The sequence below is a fragment of the Bombus vancouverensis genome, unplaced genomic scaffold (genome assembly GCF_051014615.1).
Source record: "Bombus vancouverensis nearcticus unplaced genomic scaffold, iyBomVanc1_principal scaffold0030, whole genome shotgun sequence".
In the NCBI taxonomy this organism is placed as follows: Eukaryota; Metazoa; Arthropoda; class Insecta; order Hymenoptera; family Apidae; genus Bombus; species Bombus vancouverensis.
The window spans coordinates 365,043-387,331 of NW_027468921.1; the positions used below are offsets into that span (position 1 = coordinate 365,043).

A 22,289-nucleotide genomic window follows, 5' to 3' on the forward strand; every position below is an offset into this window, starting at 1 on the left:
ACACTCCAACATACTGACGTAAGCTATCGAAAATAATTGTAAATTATGCAATATCATTTTTTTTATATTTCATAATCTAAATTTCAATCTATTTTTTGTATTTAACATCCCTTATTTATTGTTCGTGTTCCGTCTTGTACGTTCTTCAAAAAATCTTAATTTTTTTTTCGATAAAATCTTGTGTGAATTTACAAAAAATACGATTCTTCGTTTAATTTTTTTCCCTTATTGTCTTTACATATTTGGAGTTTAAACGCGTTATAAGTACGTCTTTTTTTAACATGATTACGTAGAATTCTTATTCTGAATAAATTATTTGTTTCCGCTTCATAACTGTTTCTAAATTACAGTGCATTTAATCTTGAAATGCACAGTAACATTTTACACTTTTTACGTTCTAAGGAATTCTCAGGATCGGTTAAAAATTAAATTACAGTAATGGTAATACTCAATATTAATGTCAGACGTGGATACTTCACTGTTTTGTATAATAATTTGTTATCTTGGCATCGATCAAGGTACAAAACTCGTGGCCATACACCACGTTGTCCATATTATTTTCATCTCGATAATATATTTTGTATATTTATGATGTTATTATTTTACTAGTATAACGATTATTGCACTATATTCTATAAGATGGAGCTTTTGTACGAACAATTTCAGGAACTTTTATAACAAAGGAAAGTACTAATTTTTAACATTAACTACCCACGACAATTTACGACAATTACTTTAACCTACGTTCTTACTCTAATTCTTATTCGCTCGCCTAATGTTTGAATTTTTAATCAATCATTGTTGATGAAAAATTGCGATGATAATTGCATTGCGGATATTTATGCAAATGCATATTTTCGTGGATACAATAATACAATTGAAAGATTTGATACAATCGAAAGGACTTGGGCAAAAGTATGTTTCTATCCATTAAATATCATCGATAGTGCTGTACTTTTGGATATTTTACAAAATTTTGCGTCATACGCATTCTATAAATTTTCGTATCTTCGAATCACCCATAATTGCATAAAAATCCACTGTTTTGTGATAATGAATATTAATGACGGTGGAATTTAAGATTCCCGGATTCAGTAACTTGTCTTACTCTAATACATGTATTGCACGTTTTTGGAAGACTAAAGATTCTTTGCTCGAGATCAACGCGACAAATATTGTACTTCGTGGTGAACGTTTCGCTACAGCCTTTCGACCTCTGTGATCGAGTTTACGCTTTCCCTCGATTTTATACTCGATCTCCGTAGCATGCTACTCCTTAAAGGCTCACCGCGAAGCGACGCTCTCATCGAATTCCTCGCACTGCATTTAGAAAATGATCGGAACATGGCGACCGGTGGTGTCTCTTCGTCCTCGCGTTTCCTGTCAAAACATTGCGTTTAAAAATATTGAATCCAATCGCTTAAAGATTTGAATAACTTCCCAACTCGATCCTTCTCTTCTGTTCAAAAGATTTAAAAAGCATTTGAAGAAAGAAGATAGTCCAGTTTTCTTTTGAGAGATTTAACAGATTTTAAGAAGAAAGTAATACGAAAGCATACGAAGATGTAGATCTAACAGAATGCTTGAGAATCTTGAACTTCGAGCTTGAAGATCTGTGAATATCTTTGAAAAAAGGAGACCGAAAGTTCCTTTATGTGATTTTACCTTCCGATACAAGGTATATCCCACATCTTCTGATCTTTTCCAAAATCCTCGCTGTCCTGCAGCGTCTGCGGAAGATCCTTATTCAATGTTTCCGGCAAAAAGAGAGTCAGAAGACCGCCCATAATTTCGAGTGTGCCCAGCACAAGAAGAGGTAGGAACGAGGACACAACATTGAGATAGACTACGAAGGGTGCGAGGATACTAGCAACGTATCCCATTATATGTATCAAAGCTACACCCTGAGCTCTAACCACAGTTGGTAATACTTCAGCCGCATATTGGAGACCGATATTGTATGAAATGTTTATCCAAAATCTACCGAGAATTGCCAGAGAAGCTGTATATATACCTGAAGAAAAAATTTTAGCATTAGTTTTTAATTCTAATTTTTCATGAAATAATTTTAGAAAATTTTAAGGAATAAAAAGGGAAGAAATTATTTTATCTGTCTGTAATTTGTCTGGTTGTCTGCAATAGTTGATACAAGCATTTGCTAAGCTTAATATAAGCGTGCTTAGCTCTAAGCTAAGCACAAGCAATAAGCTTCTTATCTATAAAACGTTAATCTAGCCAATTTGAATCTAAGGGATTGTATTATGGATTACGGCTACTGAAAGCCATATAGCACTGCTGGAGCGCTGAAGCCCATCATTTTGAGGACTATTGCCAACGCCCTTTGATATATGCGGAAATACGAAGCGATCTTATGATCAAAGCAGTAGAAGGGGAAATAAAATATCTATACAACGGATACATGATAGGGCTTGGAAACTATTCTAGCAATGTAGCAAATAATCTACAAGCATTTGCATGTTATAAATATTCCAAAATATACATTTTCTTCCTTTCAAAAAGCACAATGTTATACGAATGAAAAATATTCGTCTGATTAAGTCAGAATTATCGACTTAAGTTATTTAGAAGATTGATCAGTAATATAGAAGGGTGAATATATAAAAACGAAATGTACGAACTATTGGAAACGGCAGAAGCCCAGATGCTGAAGATACCAGAAATGACGAGGGAACCACACGCCAGCCATCTTCTGCCCCATCGATCAAGAACGAGCGTGAGGAACGTGTCAGCAGGCAGCTCGGTTGCTGCAGCAATCGTGAACGTAACAAACACGTCCAGGCCTAAATTATCGACGTTTCGTACGTGACCATCGAACACCAAAGAAATCGCCATCCTATATTTCGTAAAACAATTTCATATGATAAAGAAAAGCACGCTATCATATTTCATGTGAGAAGCAAATTCCTTGCTTCAGAAATGAAGTATTTTTAGACAAAAGATATAAAACTGTTCGTGAGATTTTTACAAGATACAATTCCGATTTTACGTCAATCTATTTGATATCTGTTTAATAGCGATACGAACCAAATAACAATAAATAGAATCGTGATATTCCGTAGTCGTGGCGTTCTAAATAGATCCAACACGGAGTACGTTTTGTCTGCTTCCTCCTCTTTGCAGATTCTGGCACAGGTTTCCTGTTATTAGCAAATTTTTAACTAGTTAATGTGGTTTGTCTGTTTTTCTTACAAATTTATGTGAATCTGTTATGTGTACAAAGATTACGATAAAATCCGGAAGAAAGTTTATGTTATATTTATATGAGACGATCATTTCGAAATAGTTTACTTGGACGTTCGCAAATTTTTTCATTTTACTTTATAAAACATCAAACCTCTGAAAGTCGATTATCTCCTTATATCGTACATTAATGTTAATATTGCCATGATCTATTCATAGACTGAGCAGTTTCCAAATGTTTAATCTATTTGTATAAAAATTTTCAAAGATAAAAACAATATACAAATTCAATAAATAACATTACAGAAATAGACAATAACAGACAATAACAGAAATTGACAGCAATTTATCGCTGGCAATTTAGGTGATGAATAAGATATAAAATTACTAGGTTGTAAACAAATTTTCATTACGTAAAAGACCCAATTAGACTTCTATTCAAAGAAAATGATTATATGATATGCTTAAAGGCATATAAATTGGTATTTATAGAACGCACATAAAGCAGGAAAGATCATAAAAGTAGAAAATACGGAAAAGATTGCGGTAATCGGTTTATTTACCCGGAATCGTCTATAGATGTCATCGGGCACCTTGGTGCCGTTGATTCGCTCGAATTTACCAAGGATTTTAATGGCCCTGTCTATCTGACCTTGGCTGACCAGCCATCGAGCGCTTTCCGGTATCAACCATGGCGTACCTACGGCTAGAACAAGAGGAACTGAGGTGACAATACAGGTCATCCTCCAGTCGGCCAAATAATAGGCGATCCAGGGTAGAATGCAAGTTGCAAATGTGAAGAATATTGCGATCGACATATTCGCCACGAATGTCCTCCACTTTGGTCCAACGTATTCTAATACTGGAATAAAAAACATAATATTTAGAAGAATCATCTGTAAAAGAAATATTCTGTGAATAAAGAATGGAACAATATATTAGGTTGTCGCAGAAATTTCTTTCGTCTCGTAAGGAGATAATAGACGCATACTATTTTTTGTTTTATATTATTTTATTGAATTATATTCATTGGGACAAAATAGATCATACGTAATTCAATAAAATAATATAAAACGAAAGAAACTTTTGGGGCAACTTAACGCAATATGAAGAAGAAAAATTTGAGTTACAAATATATAAAAAGTAGATATACAATATATAGATTAATTTAACAAACGTGTTTAGTTCTACGATTAAATCGTGTTTAGATCTAATAACAAGGACTTTAATAATTTCCCTATGATTGTTCAAGCCCATTTAAATTTCCGTAAGTGTTTCGATACTTATCGACAAGAATACGTTTCTATTTACGAATTATACAGGGTGGTTGGTAACTGGTGGTACACGCGGAAAGGGGATGATTCTACGTGAAAAAAGAAGTCGAAAATATAGAATAAAAATTTTTCGTTTGAGGCTTTGTTTTCGAGAAAATCGACTTTGAATTTTCGCTCGGTACGCGTGCACTTTATCACGTCTCGTTATAACGGATCTCACTGTAGATCGTTGTCTCAATTGACGTTATTTTTAAAATTTTTTAAATTTTTAAATTTTTAAATTTTTAAATTTTTAAATTTTTAAATTTTTAAATTTTTAAATTTTTAAATTTTTAAATTTTTAAATTTTTAAATTTTTATTCTATATTTTCGACTTCTTTTTTCGCGTAGAATCACCCCCTTTCCGCTTGTACCACCAATTACCAATCACCCTGTATTTCTTAAAGATACAAAAGGTAGAATCACGCGTAACTAGCAATATCATAAATTAACTGTGAATAAACGGATCGTTGGAGTCAAAGGATCATTTACATAATTCAAACACGAGCGTGTGTTACCTTGTTAAGCTATTTATGGTAGATATTGAAAGATCGATAAGCCTGAGATACATATTTATATCGAAACGAACATTCTCTACGGAAAGTCGAGTCTAATTCGATGAAAACAATTGACTTCCTGAACGAACATATCGATATATATCCACAGTGCAATGACAAGTAAATATTACTCTATTTTCGTACAAGAAAACAGATTAAAACGATGAGAAGTTATCTTGAACAATTGAACTGACCTTCGCGATGAATGAATCTCGCAATTTCACGAATACGTAGACGAAATTAATGTCTGGTGCGTATACGTCCAATAAATTAGAAACGCAAGGTTGTAACTCTTTAATCGCATAACAGGACAAGATGCGATAAACACGTGGAAATATATCATAGTGAACAACGTCTATTTGTAGTTGCCGTAAAATAGGGAGTAATTGCTCTTAATGAAGCAACCGTGTTAGCCACTTAATAGTGGCTTGCTTCTAATCCGGAATCACCTTCAATTAGTTGTAACTAGTGGCTTCCTGATAATTACCGCTCAGTGGTTGTTTCTTTTTTCTTTTTTTTTTTTTGCTTCATTATAATTGCGATGCTCGAACCATGTTTACCATGGAACTCGCTTCCTTATTTAAAATCACTTTGTACCATTGAATTTTACTTTTCATGCTTCATAATGAACCAATTTATAATTCACAATAAACCAAAATGACGAACGTTCGTTTAAATCACGAGTTTCAGATATTTCTATTCTCTAAAATTACCTGAATTAATTTTTATTAAATAAAATAGCTATAGGATAATTCCATAAATCAGATATTTTGAGCAAATATCTCGGAATTTCCTGTTTAATTCGCCGTAAATTTTTCCAATACGCTCTGGACCTCCTACATATATATAACGTGTCTATACATAACTGTTAATTCATCATTTTCTCGTAATCCTAACAAACAATGCTTAAAAACTTTAACTACATTTTGGATTATTATCTCGCACGAATAAATTTTAAGCTATTAATCGCTTTCCTGAAAATCTGGGTTGGTTATCAGCTTCGGTACGAGACCATCGAGTAACTCGGTACGCATGAACGGAAATAATCTCCCAGTTATATCCAAATGTTTAATAATTTTCTACATAGAAATTTAATGAAAAATAAGAATAGAAGAACCTAGCATTACAAAAATCAACTTCCATGAAATCTAAATATTATTTATGCTGTCTGTAATTTTCAACATCTTCTTTCGCAAATCATCATCACCATCATCATCATCATCACCATTGCGACAGCCATTCTAAAATATATGTATCATTAATTTAATAGAAAATAAGAGTAGAAGAACCTCACGTTATAAAAATCAATATTCATAAAACCAACAAAATATCGTTTTTTAAATATATGTATCATTCAGTTTGTATTGCCTTTACAACGCGTAGATAGGGCGAGGAGATCTCTTCTGAAGACGAGATATTATTCTCATAGAAAGGATACAGAAAGGAGAAGAAGACGTAAAAAAGCTTCTCTGAGACCACTCGTTTCATCACTTCGCCTCTCAAGGTTTACTGCCTTTAACATTACATTATTCGCGCAGAAAAAGTATTCGCTTTTCTCCCAGCTGTATCCGTCACCCTGTAATTTCATATCGTGTTACCGTTCGATCAAAAGCGACAACTCATTTATTGTAAACGAAGATTCCGTGCGGCACAGTTAGCAAAGATAAATTACAGACGATCGTATTAATAATAATAATCTGACCGATATCTCGCAATGCGACCAATCGATAAACGCGAGCACCGTCCAACGCAAGGACGTTGTTAACGTTTCGAAACTGATTAACGTTCGTTCTCTTCTTTCTTTTCTTTCGTTTCTTCCTTCTCGCCTGTTGGCTCGTAAAAGTATCTTAGCATTTATAGACATTTTTTATTTATTTATATTTATTATATATGATGGTATCATAATTAGTACAACAAAGTATTATTACGTTTCTGTTATATATTCATGAATATATTGGAATTTCATTAGGATCGTAATAAAGTCATATAATAATTATATCGAATATGACGTCAGAATTATAAATACGGTTATTATAATGCAGAGTTTCAATTAAGTAAATTTAAAAATCTATATACAAGATACAAAATTATTTAGCGTAATTATATGTCGGAGCGCACATTAGAATTAGGGTTAGGGGCGTGAAACGAATCTTCGTTTGGGTTACACGTTGTCGTTATGCAATAGAGAAGACATTGACTAGTGCAAATACGATTATTATAGAGCCGGACAAGTAACCGTGGTAGTTAGGCACTTGAGAAACTAATGACAATGATCCTAGGTTCAATAACGAATCCGCGGTCGGCGGGATGATAGATGAACGTATTCACAAAATCTAAGTCGGATGCGTGATATTCACTGGTCGCAAAGGGTTACTCCTTTCATCAGTGAGACCGCGAACGAGAATGCCTTTCCTCTCCCGATGATGCCACAGAGGAAAACTATAATGGGGTGTGTCTAAGGACACGAGGTCATCGGATTCGTCGAGAAAAGCCTTCGTTCAGAAAGTAAGGGAAATTGGCGTTGCTGCTAATTGGTCAATCTCCATATCGGTGGTTAGAAAAGGATGTTAGCCGCCCTCGAGGGAAAGCTGCTAGTGGGAGACGCCACTAGTTGAAAAATATGTCTCCCCTATCTTCCCGTAGTTGGGACAAAGACTGTTTGTCTGTTTGAAGGACTTTAGTTAACTAAACCTTAAGATTTATAACGGGCTCTCGGGCTAGCCGAACATGTCCTGCGGAGACGCATCGACATCTGGCAATCATCTTACTCGAAGAATAGGGTCTGCACGTGGCGAGCCACGGGACAGAAACCGTTGGAATGTTTATTGTCTCGTGTCGCCCCGAATATTTCTTTTAAGGAGAGCTATAGAATTACTCCATACCTTGTTAGGCAAAACGTTCATCCCGTGACCGCGGCTACGTTCGGCGACTGACTGTCGCCTCGAGCCCAAGCTCATTATCACAACTCTCGAACAATTACAATCGGATTGAATAACTACAATTGTTCAATTACAGACTCTGGTGTTCTTTCATCTCCGACACGGCCATCCTGACTATCACACGTCCTCGTGTGTAACTAAAATATCCTGCTTTCTTACATTAGATTGGATGCAACTGACATTATTTACGATTTAACTAAATGTCCAAGTAAGTCAAGGGTCCAGTGCAATAACAAAATTTCGTTCGGAGGCTTGACAACGCAAAACTAAAAGAGAACAAGAATTTGTAGCGTTATAATTTGTATTCAAAGTGCTAGTTGCGTTCTGTGAGTCGCCAGACCGTAATGACACGACAGATCATGTTCGATTTCGTACACTGATGGATCTCAGTTGGTTGGATCATATTGCTACGTTGGGTGTATCACTGTGGGTATATTGCAGATGTATGAAACATCACAGTGGATATATTGCAGACACGCAAAACGTCACTGTGGGTATATTACAGATGTATGAGACATCACAGTGGATATATTGCAGATACGCAAAACGTCACTGTGGGTATATTACTGATACATGAAACATCACAGTGGATATATTGCAGATACGCAAACGTCACTGTGGGTATATTACAGATGTATGAGACATCACAGTGGATATATTGCAGATACGCAAAACGTCACTGTGGGTATATTACAGATGTATGAGACATCACAGTGGATATATTGCAGATACGCAAAACGTCACTGTGGGTATATCACAGATGTATGAGACATCACAGTGGATATATTGCAGATACGCAAAACGTCACTGTGGGTATATCACAGATGTATGAGACATCACAGTGGATATATTGCAGATACGCAAAACGTCACTGTGGGTATATCACAGATGTATGAGACATCACAGTGGATATATTGCAGATACGCAAAACGTCACTGTGGGTATACACTACGACCACCACGTGGTGTTAATGATCCTCTGAGGTCAGTGCACTTGCATCGTTATTATCACCATCGTTATCATCACCGCAGACGTCCATCTCAGCAGGGGCGCAACTTTCTAGCATCTTTCTCAGTCTATCATGTCTGTCCTTATATGATTGTTTGCCGTCTAAGGTTTTTAAAGTATATCTATCTCCTTTCAAAATCTTTGCTATCTCGAATGGACCTCTGAATTTCGGATCTAACTTCGTCTGGTTTCTTTCCTCGTTTTTGCATAATACAAAATCACCAAGGTTAAACCTAACTACCTTAGCTTTAGTTTTGTCAACTCCACCTTTATCGTACCTAGCACCAATTTCTATATCCTCTATTGCCCGCTGTCTTACATTAGAGATATCTACTTCTTTTTCTTCGATATTATCGGGTATCAACGAGTCGTAAGGTCTTTGCTGTTCCACCAATTAATAGTTCCAATGGACTCGATTTAGTCACGCGGTTGGTGGTGCAATTTAAAGCCAGCCGTATTTTGCCAACCGCGTCTAGCCACGATCGCCCGGTCGTTTCTATGATCGTGAACATAATTTTCAACGTACCCGTAATACGCTCTACCTGACCGTTGGCCCTACTCGCACCGATTGAGATTAAGAGGAGTTTTAGTGTTCACCTTGCCAGAAATCTTGGAATTCTTTACCCGTTAGGACACCTCTCTTGATCCGCTATTGTCCGGCAAGGACTGCCGAATAAAAATATAGTACGTAAGTGCTTTAACGGTACTAGGGAAATCTACTTTACGAGTATGATGCAGATATGCGAATTTAGTGAAGACGTAGACCAAAACAATGACATATTCTTTCGAACCACTTTTACCGCTTAGTTTACCCGTTATGTCCACGTGAACTGTAAGCCAAGGTATGCTGGTCTTAGGTATAGGATGTAATTCAGCTCGTATTTTACCTGAACTGGCCTTCGAAACTTGACAAGCGTGACAGTTCTCTACGAATTCGCGAACATACTCCGCCATTCCTTCGAACCAGTAACACTCGCACAGTTTCTCAAGCGTTTTATCCCAACCTAAGTGCATAATGGACTGGTGCACATGGTTAATAACAGACCACCTAAACCCTCTCGGCACGATGGGCAGGCAGAGAGTTCTACCTTTTCTCTGTATTCTACGATGAAGAGTGCCGGACCGTAACTCATACGTATTCGCGACGTCTTCCGCGAGCTCTTCGTTCTGTAATTTATTGACGATCTCAGAAATTTGTGGGTCGCGACGTTGTTCCGCTGGTAGCCAATCGTCGGAGATTTCGGTTAGGTTAATTTCTTTCTCTGCAATTTTGCTGAACGTACCGCGATCTAAGTCTACGGGATTTCGCGAAAAGAAATCTACGTGGGTCATTCGTTTACCCTCCCGGTACATAATGTCAAAGGTAAAAGTTTGCAGGTAAGCCCACCACCTGTAAACCCTGTCGTTCAAGTGTACCTTATTGCGGGATGCTTTCAGGGAGTTGCAGTCGGTGACAACAAGAAATTCTCGTCCGTGTAAGTAATGACGGAAGTGCTTGACGGCGTTTACAACTGCTAGCTTTTCCAATTCGTAGGAATGATACCTAGATTCTGCAGGGCTAGTTCTTTTGCTGTAATATTCCACTACTCGATTTTTACCTTCAACCCTGTGCATTAAAATAACCTCATATCCATCCGAACTAGCGTCGATACGAAGTTCTATCGGGTAGTTCGGGTCAAATACCATTAACACCGGCGCGTCGGTCAGGGCGGAAATTACCTTTTGCCTTATTTTTCCATGCCTATCTGTCCAAGTCATGTTTTTATTATCGGAAGTAAGCGCATACAAGGGTTTCATTACCCGTGTAAATTTAGGGACGAATTTTCGGAAATAAAGGGCTACACCTATGAACTGCCTGAGCTGTGTGACGGTCGTTGACGCAGGTAAAGAACTCAAGGCGTGCATTTTACCCGGATTGGGACGAACTTCTCCGTCGTAAATTACATATTCCAAATAGAGTACCGATGCCTTTAGAAAAGAACATTTTGAAAAGTTAAAGGAGAATCCGGCTTTTACAAGGGTATCTAGTACGGTGTGCAATACTTTTAGACCTTGATCTATCGAGTCGGCAATAATTAGGGGATCATCCAAATAGACGACAACGTAAGAATGGCACGTTGGCTGTTATACGTGTTTTCAAAGGAATCTCAAGAACGATCTCTCGTTTCGTTTGTTCGCAGCCTCGAAATCAGCAGCCGCTGCTGAATGGAACGAAGGAAAGTGTAGTACAGATCACTCCGACCAAATGATTTCTTATGTCACCGCAATTAAAAAGGGTCAAATGCTACAGAAGACTTGGCACGCGACTACTCCTGAGGATTTCCGTACTAAACGCTTTGATGGTTTACAAAATTGTAGCAAGGAAGAACATAAATATTAGAATATTTAGGCAAGTATGAGCTGCACAATTATTAGGGTTGTCCGAAAATATAAGAATCCCCATTTTCGACGGAGTCAGCATAGTATCGCCGTCCCGAAAATGACTTCCGGAAGAAACATTAAACGCGCACGAACTTATGTTATGCAAATAAAGGACATCGAATGGATCGAACAAAGGCACAAAAGAATTCGAAGAAAACAACAACTTATTATCCAAATTGTTCATCGAGGGTAATCAATGCTGTATACTTCCTAGAATTAGGATGAATAGGGATTTGGAGAAACCCACCGGCCATGTCCAGAATAATAAAATATCTCGCTTTTGCAATCTCGCGACTTGACCCGCAATGAGGGGTAAAGGATACCGATCCGCGACCGTATATTTATTTAGTTCTCGAAAATCTACCTATCATCTATCTGAACCATTGTTCGTCTTCACGAGTAACACAGGGCTCGCGAACGGTGAATTACTAGGCTTTATGATTTTTGGCTGTAATTAAGTCGCTTGTTCTATCACGTACTATTCTGCGCTCGCGAAGTCTATTAGGACTCCTTGTACGGCGATGTTAGGATCAATTAATTGTACTTCTAACTGGCCTGTATTTTTTTTTTTTTACGAGTACGTAGGGAACCCGTAACGGATGAATCTCTGAATTTTCGAAAAGAAAGATTAATCGACTTTTATCGCTACCACGTACCTCATTGTCAACTTCATTAACATCGATCTCATTTTCAGCGGTTTTATTACAGGCATTAGTTATTTTTGTTTTACACATAGCGAGGCTATTTTGTGTAATATTACGTCAAAATCTTGGCTTAAAATTTAACGAGTAATCGCGATATCGTATTGTTAAATAACTATCAGCGAGAACATGAAAGGTTTATCTCTAACCACCGACACCTGCAACGGACAAGATTTGAGCGATACGTTTAGTACCAATATTTCTTATTCCTCGCATTACTACTATATCAATCGTTCTTTTGCCAGGAATTCTCAAGACTACGGATTCTTTAATTAGCGAACACTCGGCTCCGAAATCGGGGTAAAATGGAAACGACTCACCCGGATGGCTTGATGTACCAGTTAGCGCCTCCACTACGTAGAAGTCAATTCGACACTCGGCATTGAAATTATATTCAGGGCACTGCTTTGTAAAGGATCTTTCTCCATAATCAGATTGGTAGCTGCGCACCAGGCAGCGGAGTCGAAAAATTGTTAGGTTCCACAATCGATTTTTGCACTAGCGACGGAATTAACTCGCGCACGATGGTCGTAAGCTCTTGCACTGTTATAATCGGCACTGATCCCACTTCTGATGTCGGAGCGCACATTAGAATTAGGGTTAGGGGCGTGAAACGAATCTTCGTTTGGGTTACACGTTGTCGTTATGCAATAGAGAAGACATTGACTAGTGCAAATACGATTATTATAGAGCCGGACAAGTAACCGTGGTAGTTAGGCACTTGAGAAACTAATGACAATGATCCTAGGTTCAATAACGAATCCGCGGTCGGCGGGATGATAGATGAACGTATTCACAAAATCTAAGTCGGATGCGTGATATTCACTGGTCGCAAAGGGTTACTCCTTTCATCAGTGAGACCGCGAACGAGAATGCCTTTCCTCTCCCGATGATGCCACAGAGGAAAACTATAATGGGGTGTGTCTAAGGACACGAGGTCATCGGATTCGTCGAGAAAAGCCTTCGTTCAGAAAGTAAGGGAAATTGGCGTTGCTGCTAATTGGTCAATCTCCATATCGGTGGTTAGAAAAGGATGTTAGCCGCCCTCGAGGGAAAGCTGCTAGTGGGAGACGCCACTAGTTGAAAAATATGTCTCCCCTATCTTCCCGTAGTTGGGACAAAGACTGTTTGTCTGTTTGAAGGACTTTAGTTAACTAAACCTTAAGATTTATAACGGGCTCTCGGGCTAGCCGAACATGTCCTGCGGAGACGCATCGACATCTGGCAATCATCTTACTCGAAGAATAGGGTCTGCACGTGGCGAGCCACGGGACAGAAACCGTTGGAATGTTTATTGTCTCGTGTCGCCCCGAATATTTCTTTTAAGGAGAGCTATAGAATTACTCCATACCTTGTTAGGCAAAACGTTCATCCCGTGACCGCGGCTACGTTCGGCGACTGACTGTCGCCTCGAGCCCAAGCTCATTATCACAACTCTCGAACAATTACAATCGGATTGAATAACTACAATTGTTCAATTACAGACTCTGGTGTTCTTTCATCTCCGACACGGCCATCCTGACTATCACACGTCCTCGTGTGTAACTAAAATATCCTGCTTTCTTACATTAGATTGGATGCAACTGACATTATTTACGATTTAACTAAATGTCCAAGTAAGTCAAGGGTCCAGTGCAATAACAAAATTTCGTTCGGAGGCTTGACAACGCAAAACTAAAAGAGAACAAGAATTTGTAGCGTTATAATTTGTATTCAAAGTGCTAGTTGCGTTCTGTGAGTCGCCAGACCGTAATGACACGACAGATCATGTTCGATTTCGTACACTGATGGATCTCAGTTGGTTGGATCATATTGCTACGTTGGGTGTATCACTGTGGGTATATTGCAGATGTATGAAACATCACAGTGGATATATTGCAGACACGCAAAACGTCACTGTGGGTATATTACAGATGTATGAGACATCACAGTGGATATATTGCAGATACGCAAAACGTCACTGTGGGTATATTACTGATACATGAAACATCACAGTGGATATATTGCAGATACGCAAACGTCACTGTGGGTATATTACAGATGTATGAGACATCACAGTGGATATATTGCAGATACGCAAAACGTCACTGTGGGTATATTACAGATGTATGAGACATCACAGTGGATATATTGCAGATACGCAAAACGTCACTGTGGGTATATCACAGATGTATGAGACATCACAGTGGATATATTGCAGATACGCAAAACGTCACTGTGGGTATATCACAGATGTATGAGACATCACAGTGGATATATTGCAGATACGCAAAACGTCACTGTGGGTATATCACAGATGTATGAGACATCACAGTGGATATATTGCAGATACGCAAAACGTCACTGTGGGTATACACTACGACCACCACGTGGTGTTAATGATCCTCTGAGGTCAGTGCACTTGCATCGTTATTATCACCATCGTTATCATCACCGCAGACGTCCATCTCAGCAGGGGCGCAACTTTCTAGCATCTTTCTCAGTCTATCATGTCTGTCCTTATATGATTGTTTGCCGTCTAAGGTTTTTAAAGTATATCTATCTCCTTCCAAAATCTTTGCTATCTCGAATGGACCTCTGAATTTCGGATCTAACTTCGTCTGGTTTCTTTCCTCGTTTTTGCATAATACAAAATCACCAAGGTTAAACCTAACTACCTTAGCTTTAGTTTTGTCAACTCCACCTTTATCGTACCTAGCACCAATTTCTATATCCTCTATTGCCCGCTGTCTTACATTAGAGATATCTACTTCTTTTTCTTCGATATTATCGGGTATCAACGAGTCGTAAGGTCTTTGCTGTTCCACCAATTAATAGTTCCAATGGACTCGATTTAGTCACGCGGTTGGTGGTGCAATTTAAAGCCAGCCGTATTTTGCCAACCGCGTCTAGCCACGATCGCCCGGTCGTTTCTATGATCGTGAACATAATTTTCAACGTACCCGTAATACGCTCTACCTGACCGTTGGCCCTACTCGCACCGATTGAGATTAAGAGGAGTTTTAGTGTTCACCTTGCCAGAAATCTTGGAATTCTTTACCCGTTAGGACACCTCTCTTGATCCGCTATTGTCCGGCAAGGACTGCCGAATAAAAATATAGTACGTAAGTGCTTTAACGGTACTAGGGAAATCTACTTTACGAGTATGATGCAGATATGCGAATTTAGTGAAGACGTAGACCAAAACAATGACATATTCTTTCGAACCACTTTTACCGCTTAGTTTACCCGTTATGTCCACGTGAACTGTAAGCCAAGGTATGCTGGTCTTAGGTATAGGATGTAATTCAGCTCGTATTTTACCTGAACTGGCCTTCGAAACTTGACAAGCGTGACAGTTCTCTACGAATTCGCGAACATACTCCGCCATTCCTTCGAACCAGTAACACTCGCACAGTTTCTCAAGCGTTTTATCCCAACCTAAGTGCATAATGGACTGGTGCACATGGTTAATAACAGACCACCTAAACCCTCTCGGCACGATGGGCAGGCAGAGAGTTCTACCTTTTCTCTGTATTCTACGATGAAGAGTGCCGGACCGTAACTCATACGTATTCGCGACGTCTTCCGCGAGCTCTTCGTTCTGTAATTTATTGACGATCTCAGAAATTTGTGGGTCGCGACGTTGTTCCGCTGGTAGCCAATCGTCGGAGATTTCGGTTAGGTTAATTTCTTTCTCTGCAATTTTGCTGAACGTACCGCGATCTAAGTCTACGGGATTTCGCGAAAAGAAATCTACGTGGGTCATTCGTTTACCCTCCCGGTACATAATGTCAAAGGTAAAAGTTTGCAGGTAAGCCCACCACCTGTAAACCCTGTCGTTCAAGTGTACCTTATTGCGGGATGCTTTCAGGGAGTTGCAGTCGGTGACAACAAGAAATTCTCGTCCGTGTAAGTAATGACGGAAGTGCTTGACGGCGTTTACAACTGCTAGCTTTTCCAATTCGTAGGAATGATACCTAGATTCTGCAGGGCTAGTTCTTTTGCTGTAATATTCCACTACTCGATTTTTACCTTCAACCCTGTGCATTAAAATAACCTCATATCCATCCGAACTAGCGTCGATACGAAGTTCTATCGGGTAGTTCGGGTCAAATACCATTAACACCGGCGCGTCGGTCAGGGCGGAAATTACCTTTTGCCTTATTTTTCCATGCCTATCTGTCCAAGTCATGTTTTTATTATCGGAAGTAAGCGCATACAAGGGTTTCATTACCCGTGTAAATTTAGGGACGAATTTTCGGAAATAAAGGGCTACACCTATGAACTGCCTGAGCTGTGTGACGGTCGTTGACGCAGGTAAAGAACTCAAGGCGTGCATTTTACCCGGATTGGGACGAACTTCTCCGTCGTAAATTACATATTCCAAATAGAGTACCGATGCCTTTAGAAAAGAACATTTTGAAAAGTTAAAGGAGAATCCGGCTTTTACAAGGGTATCTAGTACGGTGTGCAATACTTTTAGACCTTGATCTATCGAGTCGGCAATAATTAGGGGATCATCCAAATAGACGACAACGTAAGAATGGCACGTTGGCTGTTATACGTGTTTTCAAAGGAATCTCAAGAACGATCTCTCGTTTCGTTTGTTCGCAGCCTCGAAATCAGCAGCCGCTGCTGAATGGAACGAAGGAAAGTGTAGTACAGATCACTCCGACCAAATGATTTCTTATGTCACCGCAATTAAAAAGGGTCAAATGCTACAGAAGACTTGGCACGCGACTACTCCTGAGGATTTCCGTACTAAACGCTTTGATGGTTTACAAAATTGTAGCAAGGAAGAACATAAATATTAGAATATTTAGGCAAGTATGAGCTGCACAATTATTAGGGTTGTCCGAAAATATAAGAATCCCCATTTTCGACGGAGTCAGCATAGTATCGCCGTCCCGAAAATGACTTCCGGAAGAAACATTAAACGCGCACGAACTTATGTTATGCAAATAAAGGACATCGAATGGATCGAACAAAGGCACAAAAGAATTCGAAGAAAACAACAACTTATTATCCAAATTGTTCATCGAGGGTAATCAATGCTGTATACTTCCTAGAATTAGGATGAATAGGGATTTGGAGAAACCCACCGGCCATGTCCAGAATAATAAAATATCTCGCTTTTGCAATCTCGCGACTTGACCCGCAATGAGGGGTAAAGGATACCGATCCGCGACCGTATATTTATTTAGTTCTCGAAAATCTACCTATCATCTATCTGAACCATTGTTCGTCTTCACGAGTAACACAGGGCTCGCGAACGGTGAATTACTAGGCTTTATGATTTTTGGCTGTAATTAAGTCGCTTGTTCTATCACGTACTATTCTGCGCTCGCGAAGTCTATTAGGACTCCTTGTACGGCGATGTTAGGATCAATTAATTGTACTTCTAACTGGCCTGTATTTTTTTTTTTTTACGAGTACGTAGGGAACCCGTAACGGATGAATCTCTGAATTTTCGAAAAGAAAGATTAATCGACTTTTATCGCTACCACGTACCTCATTGTCAACTTCATTAACATCGATCTCATTTTCAGCGGTTTTATTACAGGCATTAGTTATTTTTGTTTTACACATAGCGAGGCTATTTTGTGTAATATTACGTCAAAATCTTGGCTTAAAATTTAACGAGTAATCGCGATATCGTATTGTTAAATAACTATCAGCGAGAACATGAAAGGTTTATCTCTAACCACCGACACCTGCAACGGACAAGATTTGAGCGATACGTTTAGTACCAATATTTCTTATTCCTCGCATTACTACTATATCAATCGTTCTTTTGCCAGGAATTCTCAAGACTACGGATTCTTTAATTAGCGAACACTCGGCTCCGAAATCGGGGTAAAATGGAAACGACTCACCCGGATGGCTTGATGTACCAGTTAGCGCCTCCACTACGTAGAAGTCAATTCGACACTCGGCATTGAAATTATATTCAGGGCACTGCTTTGTAAAGGATCTTTCTCCATAATCAGATTGGTAGCTGCGCACCAGGCAGCGGAGTCGAAAAATTGTTAGGTTCCACAATCGATTTTTGCACTAGCGACGGAATTAACTCGCGCACGATGGTCGTAAGCTCTTGCACTGTTATAATCGGCACTGATCCCACTTCTGATGTCGGAGCGCACATTAGAATTAGGGTTAGGGGCGTGAAACGAATCTTCGTTTGGGTTACACGTTGTCGTTATGCAATAGAGAAGACATTGACTAGTGCAAATACGATTATTATAGAGCCGGACAAGTAACCGTGGTAGTTAGGCACTTGAGAAACTAATGACAATGATCCTAGGTTCAATAACGAATCCGCGGTCGGCGGGATGATAGATGAACGTATTCACAAAATCTAAGTCGGATGCGTGATATTCACTGGTCGCAAAGGGTTACTCCTTTCATCAGTGAGACCGCGAACGAGAATGCCTTTCCTCTCCCGATGATGCCACAGAGGAAAACTATAATGGGGTGTGTCTAAGGACACGAGGTCATCGGATTCGTCGAGAAAAGCCTTCGTTCAGAAAGTAAGGGAAATTGGCGTTGCTGCTAATTGGTCAATCTCCATATCGGTGGTTAGAAAAGGATGTTAGCCGCCCTCGAGGGAAAGCTGCTAGTGGGAGACGCCACTAGTTGAAAAATATGTCTCCCCTATCTTCCCGTAGTTGGGACAAAGACTGTTTGTCTGTTTGAAGGACTTTAGTTAACTAAACCTTAAGATTTATAACGGGCTCTCGGGCTAGCCGAACATGTCCTGCGGAGACGCATCGACATCTGGCAATCATCTTACTCGAAGAATAGGGTCTGCACGTGGCGAGCCACGGGACAGAAACCGTTGGAATGTTTATTGTCTCGTGTCGCCCCGAATATTTCTTTTAAGGAGAGCTATAGAATTACTCCATACCTTGTTAGGCAAAACGTTCATCCCGTGACCGCGGCTACGTTCGGCGACTGACTGTCGCCTCGAGCCCAAGCTCATTATCACAACTCTCGAACAATTACAATCGGATTGAATAACTACAATTGTTCAATTACAGACTCTGGTGTTCTTTCATCTCCGACATATATATTTCACAGTAATTACAAAAATATTTAATTATAAAAATAGTCAAACATTTATTATATTAATAAATCCCGATATTTGATAACCATTTATTACATGTTTAAGATAACTATTTATGCTGTATATTTGTACTAAATAAATGTTTGCATTAAATATCTCGTAACTTCTATGTGCATCTTCAGAAATGCTTCAAACTTTACCAATATAATCATTACAATGCTAATGAAATTTCAGAATGTTTTATATAACACATATTCTACATACATATAAATTTTCTGTGGCAAATATGTAAATGCTTTTATAAACTACTAGGTTTATACGCTTTGCAGTCTCATATTTTCCTCCCACTGTTAGCATTATCTGCAGTTTGTATGTGAGTTGTATGAAGTTGATCGAATTCTACGCTTTCAACGATCTGGTCGAGTGACGTTCTGCTTGAATAAGTTATAAATCCTGGCAGGAAGAAAGGCACGTGTTATTGATATCGACTGGTTAGCTGGAATGTTGAATAGGAATTTAAAGAACCAACTCAAACTTTATCGATAATAAAATATGGAAAATATGACTGCAATTAATACGTGAAAAATAATGGAAATATTCTATAGGATACTTGAATGTTTATTAGAGAATTTTAATAATAATATGGAACATAAAGAAGAAAGAAATTCGATGATACTAAATAATGATGATACTGAAAATTTCAGTGATTTTTATTAATATAAAATTAACATTAATATAAATAAAAACAAAATCTATTATAAATGATATAGACGAACTTTTTAACTAAATATCGTTAGAAAGAAAAGTGACACAAGTATACATACGAAACAATACAAAAAATCCGCATCTATCTAGAGAAATTTGTTATGAATTTCAAAGTCTGTATAAATACGTATACTAATACATAAAGCTTCTAAAGCTCTAAAGTTTTAATGTTTAAAAAAAAGTACAAAAATATTTCTATTAAAATATATATGATATTTTCCACGGTATTTTCTACGCAGTTTCTACAATTAAGGATTTCCTCGTTCCCATCGATTTTCCTCTAGTTGTGAGACCCGCGGATAATCACGTCCCTTTCATTTTATCTTCGCTACGCTCGATTATAAATACGGAACTGAATATAGAATTATTTGCAAATCAATGAATCCGATGATGTAATTTGTTACGCGCTCGAAACGAATTAGTATCACTTATCTTAGTTTCAATCAATACCTCACTTTCTCAAGTCATTGATTAAAATACGATTTACATTCGTACAGATCGAGCCTTCTTTCTCAATATTTCCGTCGAATATTCGTGATCAATCGTTTAATCGACCTTGATAATTAGAATAGAAATAAGAAAATTCGAACGCCAAATCATTAACGAACCAGCCACTTGCTCACGAATCTCGTCAACTTGGCCTTGTTTTGTCCAACAAATTGTAAATTTTTCCAACCTCGGCTTGAGTCATCGATTCAGGGTTAATGCACGTCACCTGAGTTTCTTTGGTCTCGATTTTCACAATTGGAATGCTGTCTGCAGGACAAACTTGCTATTCGATCAAGAAAACTCGTTTCAATGACTCGTCTGATGAACTTTCAATCAGCGTTCTTACGCTTCAACAGAGTCTCTTCAAAAGTTTCAATCAGGGTCTTAACGCTGTACTTTCAGGGCATAAAATATCTTTCAAGACAGAGACTAGTCTAGATTTTCTCTTCAGTATATTGATATTAGAACAATAACTGGAAAATATATTTCTAGAGTATTATAATTGAAATTTTTTCATGTAGAGTTATAATAAAATTTTGTATTATAAATTGCCTGTATTATGGATATCAGACAATGAATTCAGCATGAATTATATCGATCTTATATTAAACAATTTATTAGAATTTTCAATGGAATATTTAAAATGTTACTTGATTGTTTTATATTATTATGTGATATTTTTACGAATTTTAAATAAGTTTGCTAGAAGAAGATGTTCATTTTAATTAAAACCATATACATGTATGTATGTATATATATACATAGATTTATAGTTGTGGAAGCGTTCGTTGTAGAACCATTCATTCGTTACCTTCGCTTTCCGTTGGGAAGTGAAAATTTATGAAAACCCTGGTATGCTATAGTTGTCCAGAAATGAAAAGCAATTTTGAACAACTAATCCTTTGTAATCAGAATATTGTCTCGTTAAAAGAGAAAACAAAATTATAATTGATCGCGAGTACAGAGGGAAAATATTAGTATAGAAAATGATTGCTGTTACGACCGTTCGCGGAGAGACGCGGTCGCGAGGAAAACGCGTCAGCGAGAGGCGTAAATTCTCGCTACGATTCGGTGAATCGACGCCGCGAAGTAGTCGTTCCCCTGTTTCGATTAAGATAACAGAGGTGGTTGAATGAATATGACACAGTAGTAAGTTATATTTCACCGTTTATTCCACAACTTATAACGAGGATAGTTACACTGGTGCGTATGTACGAGATGAGTGAGTGACTGATCTGCGGGTGTGTATACCCGCTCGAAGGATGTTGACCGTTCGAAGGATGTAAAATCAGTACAGTACTGGGAGACGATGATGTGTCGGAGGAAAGCTAAGGATGGGTGTGTCTAGCGCACGGGACCATCGGATTTGTTGGTGCCGATGTTATTTAGGAGAGTGAGGGAATAGGCTTCGTTTCTAATTGGTTAAACGAAGGGTCTTAACCGCCCTCGAGAGAAAGTGGTTAGTGGGAGGACAGTTGCAGCGTACGTGCGAAAAACCAACTTTCCTTAGTTAAGCCGTGGTAGACAATAGTCTCGAGAAATTCCTCGGAAACAGATGTTTGTTTGAAGGACCTTAGCAGGCAAGTGACTCAGGTTTATGACGGATGCTTAAGGCTATTGAGGGTACGCCGTACGGAAGAGCGGACATCTGGTGTCCGTCTGGCCCGCGGTGTGTGACCTGGGCCAGGCAGAGAGTCTCCCGGCGTAACAATTGCGAACTAACTACCTTTAAATATTATAAATATTCAATGGTATATATAAATCCAACTATCTTAAAGTTTCATATTTTTATCTTGCATGAAATTCTTATAAAACAGGAAAATTAATTTTTCTCTGTCTCTCTCCCT

General features: G+C 38.4%; 1 protein-coding gene across 1 annotated transcript in view; it reads right to left on the reverse strand.

Annotated features, from left to right (window-relative positions):
* Positions 1-22,289, reverse strand: part of LOC143304327 (glutathione S-transferase-like) — an 80,635-nt gene that overhangs the window by 47,701 nt on the left and 10,645 nt on the right. The gene's annotated exons all lie outside the window — the stretch shown is intronic.